The sequence below is a fragment of the Telopea speciosissima genome, chromosome 6, assembly GCF_018873765.1.
Source record: "Telopea speciosissima isolate NSW1024214 ecotype Mountain lineage chromosome 6, Tspe_v1, whole genome shotgun sequence".
Lineage (NCBI taxonomy): Eukaryota > Viridiplantae > Streptophyta > Magnoliopsida > Proteales > Proteaceae > Telopea > Telopea speciosissima.
Window position 1 is genome coordinate 5,805,328 of NC_057921.1, and position 12,977 is coordinate 5,818,304.

The window sequence follows — 12,977 nt, forward strand, 5'->3', positions numbered from 1 at the left end:
AAAAAAGGAAATGAACCGAAACCAAAATAAGAGAGAGCTCATACCTTGATCACCACTGATCTTGAAAGAAAAGCAAACAAAACCCAAGTAGAGTCAAGTAGGTTACAATCAGATGTTCACCCAAACAAGAAATAGCCAAGACAACTTAAAAGAAAAGATCAAGTGGAAGCTAAGACTAGTAGAGACAAAACACCAGACACAATGAAGACTAGCATACACAAACGTCTAAGCTAGAAGAAACTATTAGAGTAGGACAAGCTCTAATAGAAACAGATCTAGTGTTAAACTAAGAAAACCAGAGGATATCTAATGGATATTGTACCAAGCTAAACAGAACTAACACAAGGCACAGAAGAGGAGAAGACTGAGAAAAGTAAGTAAGAGCATAAACCAGAAACAAAACAAGGAAAACCTACAGAAGCAAGCACCATATCTGATTCAAAGAAATCACATCAAGGCCATAGTCGATTCTAGAACAAGAACCACAAAGTAACGGCACCTACCCGATCAGACAATAGCACATCTCAGCAAGAGGAACAGATGGACAAATAGAAAAACTAAGTTAGAAAGAAACCTACTCAGATCTAAATGAACTAAAGAAAACAGATTTAATAAGTGAAGTGAAACCTGAAGAATGTTAGGGTTTAGGGTTTAAGCACAAGGTTGCTTAAAGCATTACACCCTGAGTATCTAGTTTGGAATACCCAGACTGCTGCCTCCAGCTAGTATATATAGGAAAACTAGGGTTTAGGCCAGATGGACTAATTACTAGATTGCCCCTCACAGCCTGGGCATTAATACAAGTAGGATTATATTAGAACATATGAAGGGATATTATATAAATATCCTTACAATCTCCTCCTATGTTCTACATATATCCATTACACATGTATAGGAACCATTGTTCAATCAGTAATTGAATCAATATAAATTGAATAAATTGAATATCAATAATCCAATAAATCAAATAAGCAATAAGTAAACTTCAAGAAATAAAACTAGGGTTTTAGATAAAAAACTAAACCCAACAATAAATCCGAAGTTCCACATGCAAATGGTTAAACCAAAAGAAATAATCAAAAGGAAAAGTCCTTGCAATCCGTATGACTTTACTCATCAAGTAAGTCATCCTCATCGAGATCCAGATTCAACCGTTCTCCTCCATCTTCGTCATTCTCTGTAATTTTTCAATTATGAATTTCATAAGATAATATGAATTCAATCATTTACACAATAGTATCTAATTCAACAATAAAAACTTAGTACATTTCATATATGACTGAAGGTAAATAAAAAAACAATAAGCATCATCATCAAGTTTCTTTACAAGAACTCGATCCTATATAGTCTCTATCATAAGGACCATACCATGTTTCCATTTAGAATACTGTGTTCGTCATATCAGTCATAGATTTATGTTGTATCATTAAATTTGGAATGGTACACCATACTATGAAAGACATGTCATCAAATTTGGAATGACATAAAGACTAGCACAATATCATTAAAACATATCAGACATTTTTTATATTCCTTTGTGGAATAACAAAGTAAGGAGACTTCACATGAAAATTTGCTACACCATCGAGTTTGGAATGGTTTCACAAACCCCCATACTTAGTAACCTAACTAAGTTATCTGAAACATGTAAACTGTTCCGAATGCTTACCAAGTCTAGATGAGATTCGAATAATTCAAAATAATACTAGGTTAGGTTAAGACCTGACTAAATGGTCTTTAACCCCATCTCCCCCGTAGTTTTGAATGTTCGATCTTTGTTCAATCCCTTTGTAAGAGCATCTGTCGTATTATACTTCGATCTCACATCAATCAAAGTGATAATCCCTTGTTCTGTTCTATAATTCAGTATGGCCTGTTTCAGCCTGATGTGTCTCCTCTTACCATTAAAGAGTGAGTTATTCACAATCGTCTTTGTTGCTTGATTATCACAGAATATAGATATAGAGTTTAACTTAAAACTCCTCAATGGAATATCCATGATCAGATCCTTTATCCACTCTGTTTTATCTCCCGTAGAAGCTAGAGCATAAAGTTTCGATTCCATAGATGAAAGAGCAATACTAGTCTGTCTCTTGGATTTCCATGCTACAGCTGCTCCTCCTAGTATAAATACATAACTACTGGTGGATCTGCTGTCTCCCAAATCTGAGCATCAAGATGCATCAGAATATCCTTCCAAAGTTGGAGGATGTCCAGTATAACATAGAGCATAACCTTGAGTACCCTTAAGGTATCTCATCAGCCTCGATAGGGCATCCCATTGCTCTTTTCTAGGATTACTAGTGAAACGACTGAGCATGCCTACCGTAAAGGCTATGTCTGGCCTAGTGCAACTCATTGCATACATGAGACTGCCAATCAGTTTAGAATAATCTAACTGATTCACGGTGTCACCTGTGTTAGATTTCAACCGTTTGTTATAGTCATAGGGTGTCTCAATCGGTTTACAATCACTGTATCCCCAACTAGAAAGTAGCTTCTCAATGTAATGAGTCTGACTAAGGGTGATCCCTTGCTTACTGAAGCTTACTCTCATCCCAAGAATGGTGTCTATCACACCAAGATCTTTCATGTCGAATTCTTTGGACAAGGTTTCTTTAATGCCACTCGCTACAGAGATATCAGAACCTAGAATCAACATGTCGTCTACATACAAGCAAATAATCGCGACCTTGTTTGACTCAGACAAAAAATAAAGGTACTTATCCTAGTTGCTGGTTTGAAAACCAAGGCTCTTTACTGTCTTGTCAAACTTCTCATGCCACAATTTAGGTGCTTGTTTAAGACCATAGAGAGATTTGTTTAATGTACAAACTCTTTTTTCAGAACCTTCCATAACAAACCCTTCAGGTAGGTTCATGTAGATTTCTTCTGTTAGGTCTCCATTAAGGAAAGCCATTTTTACATCCATTTGATGCACAATATAGTGCTCAATAGATGCTATGGCAAGAAGAATCCTTATCATTGCCCAATGGCAGACCGGGGAGTAGATGTCAAAATAATCTATCCCTCACACCTGTTTATAGCCCTTTAGCTACTAATCGTGCTTTATACCTGGCTATAGACCCATCCGAATTAAGTTTCTTCTTTAGTACCCACTTACACCCTATTGTCTTAGCCCCTCTAGGCAGATCAACAAGGTGTCAGGTCTCATTCTGCATTAAAGAGCTCATTTCCTCATCAATGGCTTCTTTCCATAACAGTGAGTCCCTAGATCTCATCGCTTCCTTATAGGTGGATGGATCAGCCTCTAAATGGTAGGTCACAAAATCCTCACCAAAATTCTTGGGTACTCGATCTCTAGTAGATACTCTTCTAGATTATGATTCAAGGAGCATTGTGGGAGTAGTTTCAGAAACAATTGGTTCAGATTCCAAAGGTGATTATGTAACCACTTCAGTCAGACTAGGCAAGGTCAGGCCTTTATCTCTAAGGAATTTATCCTCAAAGAATATAGCATCCCTAGATTCTATCACCACATTGGTTGATAGATCCAAAAACTGATCTGCAGCACTGTCTTCTGCACAACCTATACATACACAAGTATTTGTTCTAGTCCCCACCTTAGGTCTCCTAGGGTCATGTATCCTAACATAAGCTATACAGCCCCAAACCTTAAGAGTGTCATATCTACAGGGATGGTTATGCCATAGTTCATAAGGTGTAGAAGTCAGTTTTGAATGTGGTAGTCTATTTAGAATGTGATTTGCAGTCAACACTGCTTCGCCCCAATAGCAAGAGGGCATGCCAGCTGTCAATAACATGGAGTTTAACATCTCTGTTAACGTCCTGTTCTTTCTTTCAGCTATGCCATTTGATTGAGGTGAGTAAGGAGTAGTAGTTTCAAGGATTATGCCTGCAAAGGCACAGAATTCCTTGAACTCTGTCAATTTGTATTCTCCTCCCTTATCACTTCTAAATCTTTTAATTTTCAAGTTCAACTGATTTTCTACCATATTCTTAAAAATTTTCAAATTTTCAAATGCTTCATCTTTAGATTTTAAAAAGTATAAATGACAATATCTAGAAAAATCGTCTATAAAAATTATCAAATACTTTCGACCTCCTCTAGTTGTGTAGCTTTTAAAGTCACAAATGTCAGAATGTATAAGTTCAAGAAGTTGAGTGCTCCTAGAAACTGGTCTGAAATGTTTTCTAGTTATTTTGGTTTGAACACACACTTCACATCTGTTAAATCTAATTGAAGTGTCTAATGATAAATTATGAGTTTTAGCTAGTTTGATCATTTTTCTATAGTTCACATGTCCTAACCTACAGTGTAGTATTTTGGGATCAAGTGAAATATGGTTAACCTGATTTATTGTTTCATTAGCTAAACTCAACCTAAACATATCATTCAGATTATAAGCACATCCAAAATAAAAGGAGTTAACAGATAATGTTACTCTACCACTACTAAAAGTAATAGACATGCCAACATCAAGCAAGATTGCAATTGAAATTAAATTCTTTTCAAAATCAGAAAAACGTTAACATTTTTCTAAGTAAGTATTTTACCTGATGAAAGAACCAGGTTCGTTGTCCCTTGTTGAAGCACTTCCACGACGACTCCATTTGCAACAGTGACAGTCTTTGCTACTTGACTAACATCAGTGAGCAGATTCTTGCTATTGCAAATATGACAGGTCGCTCCAGAGTCTAACCACCAATCTGAAGATGTACTGACCAACCCCTTACCCTTGCTAACCATGGCAACAAAGTTAGTAGGCTCAGTCTTGTCCGCCAACATGTGAACTTCCTTTTGTGGTGTGTCAGTGTTCCCTTTCTTAGGACCTCTACACTCAAATGCATAGTGACCCCACTTTCCACAGTTGCGGCACTTGCCCTTCTTTTTAAAGTCTTTTTGGCTTCCAACTGTTGGGGTTCTTTCTTAGGTGGCTAGGACTGCCTAGGATTTTTCTTGGATTGTGAAACTAAATTGGCAGATGCCTGTTGTTGTTTCACCATCTCCAAGTTATTCCTGGCTCTGTTCTCATCTTCGATTCTAATGAACCATTTGAGATCATCTAACCCCACTTGTGTTTTCTTCCTATGCATCTCAGTTTTAAAGGAATGTCAGGTAGAGGGTAGCTTAAAGATAATTGCACCCTCTAAGAATGCATCAACAACAGGGATGTTTTCTTGGTTCAATTTTGTTCTCAAGTTCTCAAAGTCTGTTACTTGTGGAAGTATCTCCTTATCTTCTTGAAACTTGAAGTCCATAAACTTGTCAACCAAGTGAGTTTTTGATAAGTTCTCTTCCTTTTTGAATTGGGCTTCTAGGTTTTCCCAAATCTCTTTTGCAGACTCCTATTTACTATAGGTCTCTGCCAGCCTATCTGACAGGCAGTTCAATAGGTAGTCTTTGCAAAAGTCTTCATCACTTATCCATTGGGCTTCAGTTAGGTCCATACAATCAGAAAAAGTATTTACTATAGTGTAGAAAATATTGAGGTACTTCAGTCCAAACTGAATCCTCCTTTTCCAAGAACTGAACTCAGAGCCATTAAAGCTTTCTAATTTGATCATCTCAATTGAAACAGTATGTTTCTCCATTGCTAAATGATTTGTTTATATGCTCAAGGAAAAAATTCAAATAAAAATTAATATTCCAAGGAACAATCACACCTAAGATGGAGAACCTCGAATTCAAGTAGTGGAGGAAAAGATGGAGGCGGTGCAGTGGCGTCGACACTCGTGACGTACACGCTAGTGCTGGTTGCTGGCACGGATCACTGCCTACTGTTCAGTGATGGCTGCCGATGCAATCGTTGGCGACTGGCTATGGTTACTGATTACGGACAGGTGACCAAAACCAAGAGAATGAAAAGAGAGTTCGTACAGAGATCTTCCCCTTTTTTTTTTTTCAAAACCAACGGATCAACAGCTTTGACTTTCTCTAATCAAATAAAGGATTTTAATAATGATTCTGCCAACATCCACATCAAATCACTTGTCCTTTTAATTGTTTTTTTTTTTTTTAATAACAATCAATCAAATCAAAAGGAAACTTTTGATTAAATCTCATGGTCAAAGAGGGAAATTCTCTCAGGTTTTTCCTTTAAATAAGAAACAATCAATACTTAAAGATAAGAAAAAGGGGTTTCTGACAAAACCACTTGCAGAACCTCTTTTTGCAAAACCACTTTCCTTGAATGAGGATAAACCCAATACCGTGTATGATAACACGATCACCGAAAGCAATAAATCAAATTCGCACGATCGAGAGAAACAAACAGCTCAATTCGCATATGTGTTTCAAAAAACCGAAGCCGTTTTCTCAAAAGAAGAACCTGCAAAATCGTCACATACGATCTCCAAAACCGAATCAAGGATCGATCTTCCAAGCTAATTCGATCACCAACGCAATTGTGAAAATTCAAAATCGATCTTGATCACAAAAAAACAAAAACCCTAATGCTTTAAGATTGTTAGGGTTTAGGTCAGATGGACTAGTTACTAGATTGCCCCTCACAGCCTAGGCATTAATACAAGTAGGATTATATTAGAACATATGAAGGGATATTACATAAATACCATACAAATCTAAAGAAGCTAAAAAACCAGATTTAAACGAAGTAAAACCTAAAGAAAACACATATATAAAGAAACTTAAGAAAATCAGACTTATCACACGAAAGTAGACTTGAATTAAACACAGTAAAGAAACAAGACTAACAAATTAATAAAAGATCATAGCCCAAACAAGAACGACCAGCAGCTATGAGTGAACAAGCTAGCCGATCAAAACGAAAAGGAGAACCAAAAGAACACAGAAAAGAGAAAGATAATAGTCGATTAAAAGGGGAGACTAAAAGAAATTAGATAAACACAACAAAACTGTAAACATCAAACAACGAGAAGACAGGAACAACTACAAAGGTAAAGAAAGTAGGATAAACTAGAGCACATCTCAGTAAGAAACTAAACAAAAAGAAACAACATAGATCTAAAGGAAATAACAGAGAACACTTTATCAAAACGAAGAAACCTAAAGCAAAGCACAGTAGCGAAGCGAACTAGCAAACCGAAAACATGGCACAAACAAAGGAAAACTGCTAGATCCTACAGAAGCGAGCAAAACTTTCCGATCTAAAGAAAACGCAGGAAACATGATTCATAGCAGACTATAGGCGAAACTAATCAAGAAAAAATGAGCACAGCAGGGGCGAAGAAAAGAAACACAGAAAAAGGCACACACCAAGAACTAAACTAAAGAAACACCGACCTTCAGCAGAGACAGAATCGCAACAGCGATCAAGCAAACCTCTACATAACGCTCCACAGAGGCACTTCAAGCGAAAGAGCGACGAAAAGCATAAGGAGAGACCTCCGAGACTAAAACGCCTAAGAAACCCCTCACAGGAAGCTGCTCACAGAGATAAGAAAATATTCCAAGATCCCAAAATGACTGGGAAAGACGGTCCCTATACTTATATAGACAGGGAAAAGATCAAGAAAATGGAAGCCAGCTGGCTCCCTTCAAGCTTCTTCGAGAAGCAAATGCAGCTGTTCTCTCAAAAAGCACTCTCTGGACCACGTGATATGTCAGAGGTTTTTTCGCCAGAGCTAAAACGAAAAACCCCAAGTTCGTTTGGATCTATTGACAGCAAGCTTGGAATGACTACGACATCTAAAAAATGGCTGATTTACTCAACGGTCGATAATTGATCCGGTTAACTTTATAATTGACTATCATTGCCTATTCCTTGAGTAGTAGTCATTCCCATTAAAAAATTTTATCTTTGATCTGTTGATATTAGCTATTGATTTGGGTTCCATCTTTTTTTATTTGGTAATAATTTATCTACTGCCCCTTTGTGGATATATATGTTTGGGATACTTGTAATGTTAATGTTTTACATTTTGTAACGGGGCGTCCTACTTGGTAGATGCGTTTCCGTCCATAAATCAGCATATGAGATAATTAATCTCACAATTCACATACATAGAGAGAGGTCTATCTTGTTTGACCGACTTCGACCTTTTTTCTCTTTCATTGTTTATACTCTTCGACCGTTTACACTCAGTTTGCGCTCGCCCCGTCATGGTCGAAAGGGACCCTGATTCGCACTGCAGATTGTTCACGTCGAGTGATCCAAGTGCAGTTCTTTCTAAGTGTTCTCTGGGACTATCCGTTTATTCTACTACCCTTGAGAAGTCCTCAAATTATCGGGGCCCGAGTAGAACCCCTGATAGCCACGGCTAACCTGTGTCCCATTATGTATTGGATCATACTGTAGCACTCACAGGAAATTGAGCATAACATTTTTGGCATACCCGATGGGACACTCGATACATGATGGTGGTGGAAACCAGAGCAAGTCAGCGTAATAGGGATGGCAGTTCGGATGAGTCCGATGGTGGAAATGCTGGCCACGTGGTCGCGTAGGGCGAACAACAGGTGGACGCTGCTGTGCCTCCTTACGTGGCTGCTTTGTTGCAAGGGCAGGCCCACACGGCCTTCGAGACACAAGGGTGTCTGCAATCAGGAATCGAAGACACGAAGGCCATTATGGCTTCCATGGCCCAAGCTTACAATGGCTCCCAAGCCCATTTCGAAGAATTAGTCACAATGTTCCTGGCCCAACAGCATCCCCCGCAAGTTGCTCAACTCCGTATTGGCCAAATCCCAGCCGGACAAGTTGGCAGCACAACCGGGGCAGGGGCTGGGAAGCCAGCAGCTCAGGGGTCTTACCTTGGGGTTTCTGGCCAGGCAAGAAGTTCGTCTAGCCAGCCGGTGCGGCCGAATGGTGCAACAGATAGGACTTCACTGCCCCAGAATGGAGCCACGGTCACGGCGGCGCAGGTTGGGAATCCCACCGTGCTGGCGGCTACAACCTCCCCACTAGTGGGGCTCCAGATAGGAGGGGATCGTGCTAGTCGTGTGAGTACGAGCTTTTACCAGAGACCGAAGGTGCCTAGGATGAACTTGCCAAAGCCAGAATGGCCGTATGCGAGTCACTTCCCTCCGGCGCCCAATGAGGGCCAGGTAGAGGCCCAGCCGAGGCCGGCAGTGGTAGCAGGCCAATCAGGTAATCGTTAACCAGGAGGATTTGACCTAGTTGATCCAAGAGTAGATCAACCACTTATTTCGGCCTAATACCCAGCCGGTATATAGGAAACCATACCCGGAGTACTATGATCAGTTGGACCTTAGGTACCCCCAAAAAATCCCACAGTTCGCTAAATTCTCGGGAGAAGACAACACGTCTACTGTCGAGTATATAGCGAGGTTTGTCACCCAGTATAGAATCTTAGGGGCCAATGAGATTATGAAATTGAGGTTGTTCCCAAATTCCCTGACTCGTTCGGCATTTGCATGGTACATTAACCTGCCAGTCGACTCAATTCAAGCGTAGCGCGAGATGGAGGACCAATTTCATGCCCAGTTTTATCGGATTGATCCTCTCGTCTCCATAGCAGACTTGGCACGCATGTGTCAGTTGCCTGATGAGTCGGCCGCAAAGTTTGTTAATAGATTCAAGCTGGCACGGTACAAGTGTCCAACCGTCTTGCAAGAGCCAGAGTATGCTAAGATGGCCCTGGACGGGCTCTCTTTTGAGTTACGAAAACGCTTTACCTGCCAGGAATTTCCCGACCTCGGTCAGCTTGTTGCCCAGGCAACCAGTTATGAGATGGTCCTCAAAGAAGAGGAAGATCGAAAGGCTTCGTCCTCAAGGACCTACTATAAGCAGCCAGCCTTGGCGATTATGGGGGCGTCGGCCCTTGGGTTGAACCCCGTCAACTTCTCAAACTTTGAGGTAGATAAGGAATGCGAGGTTAGCATTGCCAAGATAGTCTCAGGCAAGCCTTATGTGTGTAAGGCCTTGACTCCCATGACCGAGCGTGTCAGGACAAGCCCAAAGCCAAAGCCGGCCCTGGCAAGGAACCTTGACAGCAGGGCTCGATATTCCTACGATATCTCCAAGGTCGAGTCTATTTTCGACCACCTTCTAAAAGACAAACAGATAAAATTGTCAGAAGTGCATCAAATACCTTCGGCCGAGGAGATCAAAGGGAAAAGGTACTATAAGTGGCATAATTCTTTCACTCATAATACTAACGGTTGTATTGCTTTGCGTATGGCACTACAGAAGGCTAGTAATGATGGGCGTTTGAAGTTTCCCGACAAGGGTAAGGGCGTCATGCTAGTTGATGAGAACCTATTTCCCCCAGTCAACATGGTGGACGCAGATCTGTCTAAGTTGCGCCTACTCAAGAGGAAAGAACCACTGGTCACGTTGAAGCATCTCCAACATTTGTCAAAGGAAAAGAAGAACGGGACCGACCTGGAGGCTATAGAGCCGTTGCCCGACCAACGTTTCTAGTGGGGAGTTTGTGTGCATTGCAAGAAGCTGTATGAGAACAAGCCCCAAGGGGAATCAAGCACTCCACTGGTGGACAGGCCTGAAGACAGGGAGGCAAAGCTTGCACGGCCTATAAGAGACAGTAGAGAGGCCAGGCCAGGGTGCCTGGCCACTGCTTACGATCACGAACGGTCAGGAGACTCCCTATAAGAGACAGTAGAGAGGCCACTGCTTACGATCGCGGAGAGTCAGGAGACTCCCTGCGGCAACTGGATACAAGGATGGGACTATCTGGCAAAGAATCTGGCCAGCGAGAGAGTTACGGCGGTGGCCATCTATGAAAGACAGGTTGGAGAGGCCGTCAGCATTGGCACCTGCACGCCTGCAGTCAGTCATTACAGTACCAGAGCAGAGGGTGTAGAGTGAGCGGCCAGGTGGCTTATCCACGGCACATCCCCCAAGGATGGTAATTCCCCGGCCAACGGCCGAGAGGGATTATCAGTGGAATGTGGCGAGGCACCCGAAGTTTCCTTTCGATATGGAGAGAAGGCTGTCCAAAAGTTAGAAGCGTAGACGGTAAAGGCGACAGGCAGCGACACGTCGTCATGAGAATCATACCGGCCGAGGGGATCGACCTCTGGCCAAAAAGGAGCAAAGGCAAGAGGTACGCAGATTGCCAAAGGAGAGAGGTGACCAGGAGGGCCATCTCCTTTTCCGCAAGCCAGCCGGGGGCTGATGGAGGAAGCAGCCAGCAGACAGCCAAGCCCCACTCGAAGGGGAAGGAGAAGATGCCGGCCGAGATTGAGCCCACTGTCGACGGTAAGGAATCTGAGGCAAGCTTTGAGGTAGATCAGCAGTTGACTCCAGGCTGTAACACTTCGATGGCAGAAGAAGGAGGAGTGGCCGAGTGCGAAACATCTTCTTCTGAGAAAGGAACGTCTAACTATTCAGATCAGGAGTATACTGATGATTCCGACCTTCAACGGTATATCCAGACTATGATGGTTGGCACGGTCCCAGTACCGGTAAAGACGCCAGTTCCATACAAGGCACCAGCCAACATGGTCTATGTGTTACCATAGGTATATCAGTCGAACTGCAAATGGGTAGATGTTCTGGATGAAGAGTTTGAAGAGGAGGACAGCAGCCCCATGATTATAGGTGGTGACCCTGAGAGCATGCCTGATGGTCCAACCTCTAATGGCACGTTGTCAATTGGCATGACCGACGCAGAGGCAGCGTCCAAAGCGCAGCAGTCTCCCCAGTCAAGCGCAAGTTTTGAAAAGCCTAGCAGGGAGATGACCCAGCATCTAAAACCTTTGTATATCAATGTTTTGCTGAACGGGAAATCTGTGCCACGAGTTCTGGTTGACAATGGAGCCGCGGTCAATATTCTTCCGTCAAGAATGATGAAGCGTCTAGGTTATGACAAATTTGAGCTGCTGTCAGCAGACGTCTCCGTCACCAACTTCTTCAAAGGGGCCTCCAAACCAAAAGGGATACTCCCAATTGATGTTCGAATTGGGGGCAAGGAGTCATTGGCTGCTTTCTTTGTGATGGATGCTGATGCCAGCTACAATGCTCTGTTGGGACGTGATTGGATCCACGCCAACAGTTGTATCCCGTCGTCTCTCCATCAGATGTTAGTGTTCTGGAATGATAAAGGGAAGATCGAGTGGGTGAGCGCTGACAATAGGCCCTTTCTAGTCAATGCAAATCACGCAGGGGCGAGGCTCTATGGTGGTGAGATCACCCCGATCACATTTGTTGGACAAGATGAGGACGGGAGGCCAACAGCAATGGCCATGGCTTCCACGGTGGCTGAGGATGCCGATCAGCTGAGTCTGGCCCTCTCTGGGCTTTTCAGGCTGTCAAATGTGGATGGGCCTGTTCTGAACAAAACTGACATTGATGGATAGAAGCTTCAAGAAGAAGGGCGTGGTGGTCGATGTACTAAGAAGGTTGGGCTGCCATAACTTAGAACAGCGGTTGGAGCTGACTCAGGCTTACATGGCCGAGTGTTCAATCCAGAGTGGTGAGGACTCCGACCAGGGTTTGGAGCTGAAGCATCTTCGGGCAACGCCGCCCAAGATGGAGGAGACGTTGGCCGAAGTCCAGGACCCACTTGAAGAGGTCGATTTAGGGGCCGAAGGAGTCAAAAGGCCCACATTTATTAGTGGCTTGCTTTCCCCTGATTTTCGGGCGTCCATTGTAAACTTGTTGGTGGAATATAAAGATTGTTTCGCTTGGGACTATACTGAGTTGCCCGGTCTTGATCGGGGGCTTGTTGAGCACCGTTTACCTATCCTGGAGGGATGTAAACCGGTCAAACAACTCCCACGACGCATGGCGCCTGAGGTAGTGGCAAAAATTAAGGACGAAATTAAGAGACTTCTCAAGGCAGGGTTCATTCGGCCAACTCGCTATGTTCAGTGGCTGGCGAATGTTGTACCTATCCTTAAAAAGAACGGGAAGCTACGAGTGTGCATAGATTTTTGAGACCTAAATGCCGCAACCCCAAAGGACGAGTACCCAATGTCGATGGTCGACATGCTCGTGGATTCGGCCGCGAAACATCAGATCTTGTCATTCATGGACGGGCATTCCGAGTACAACCAGATCTTCATTGCTGAGGAGGACGTGCCC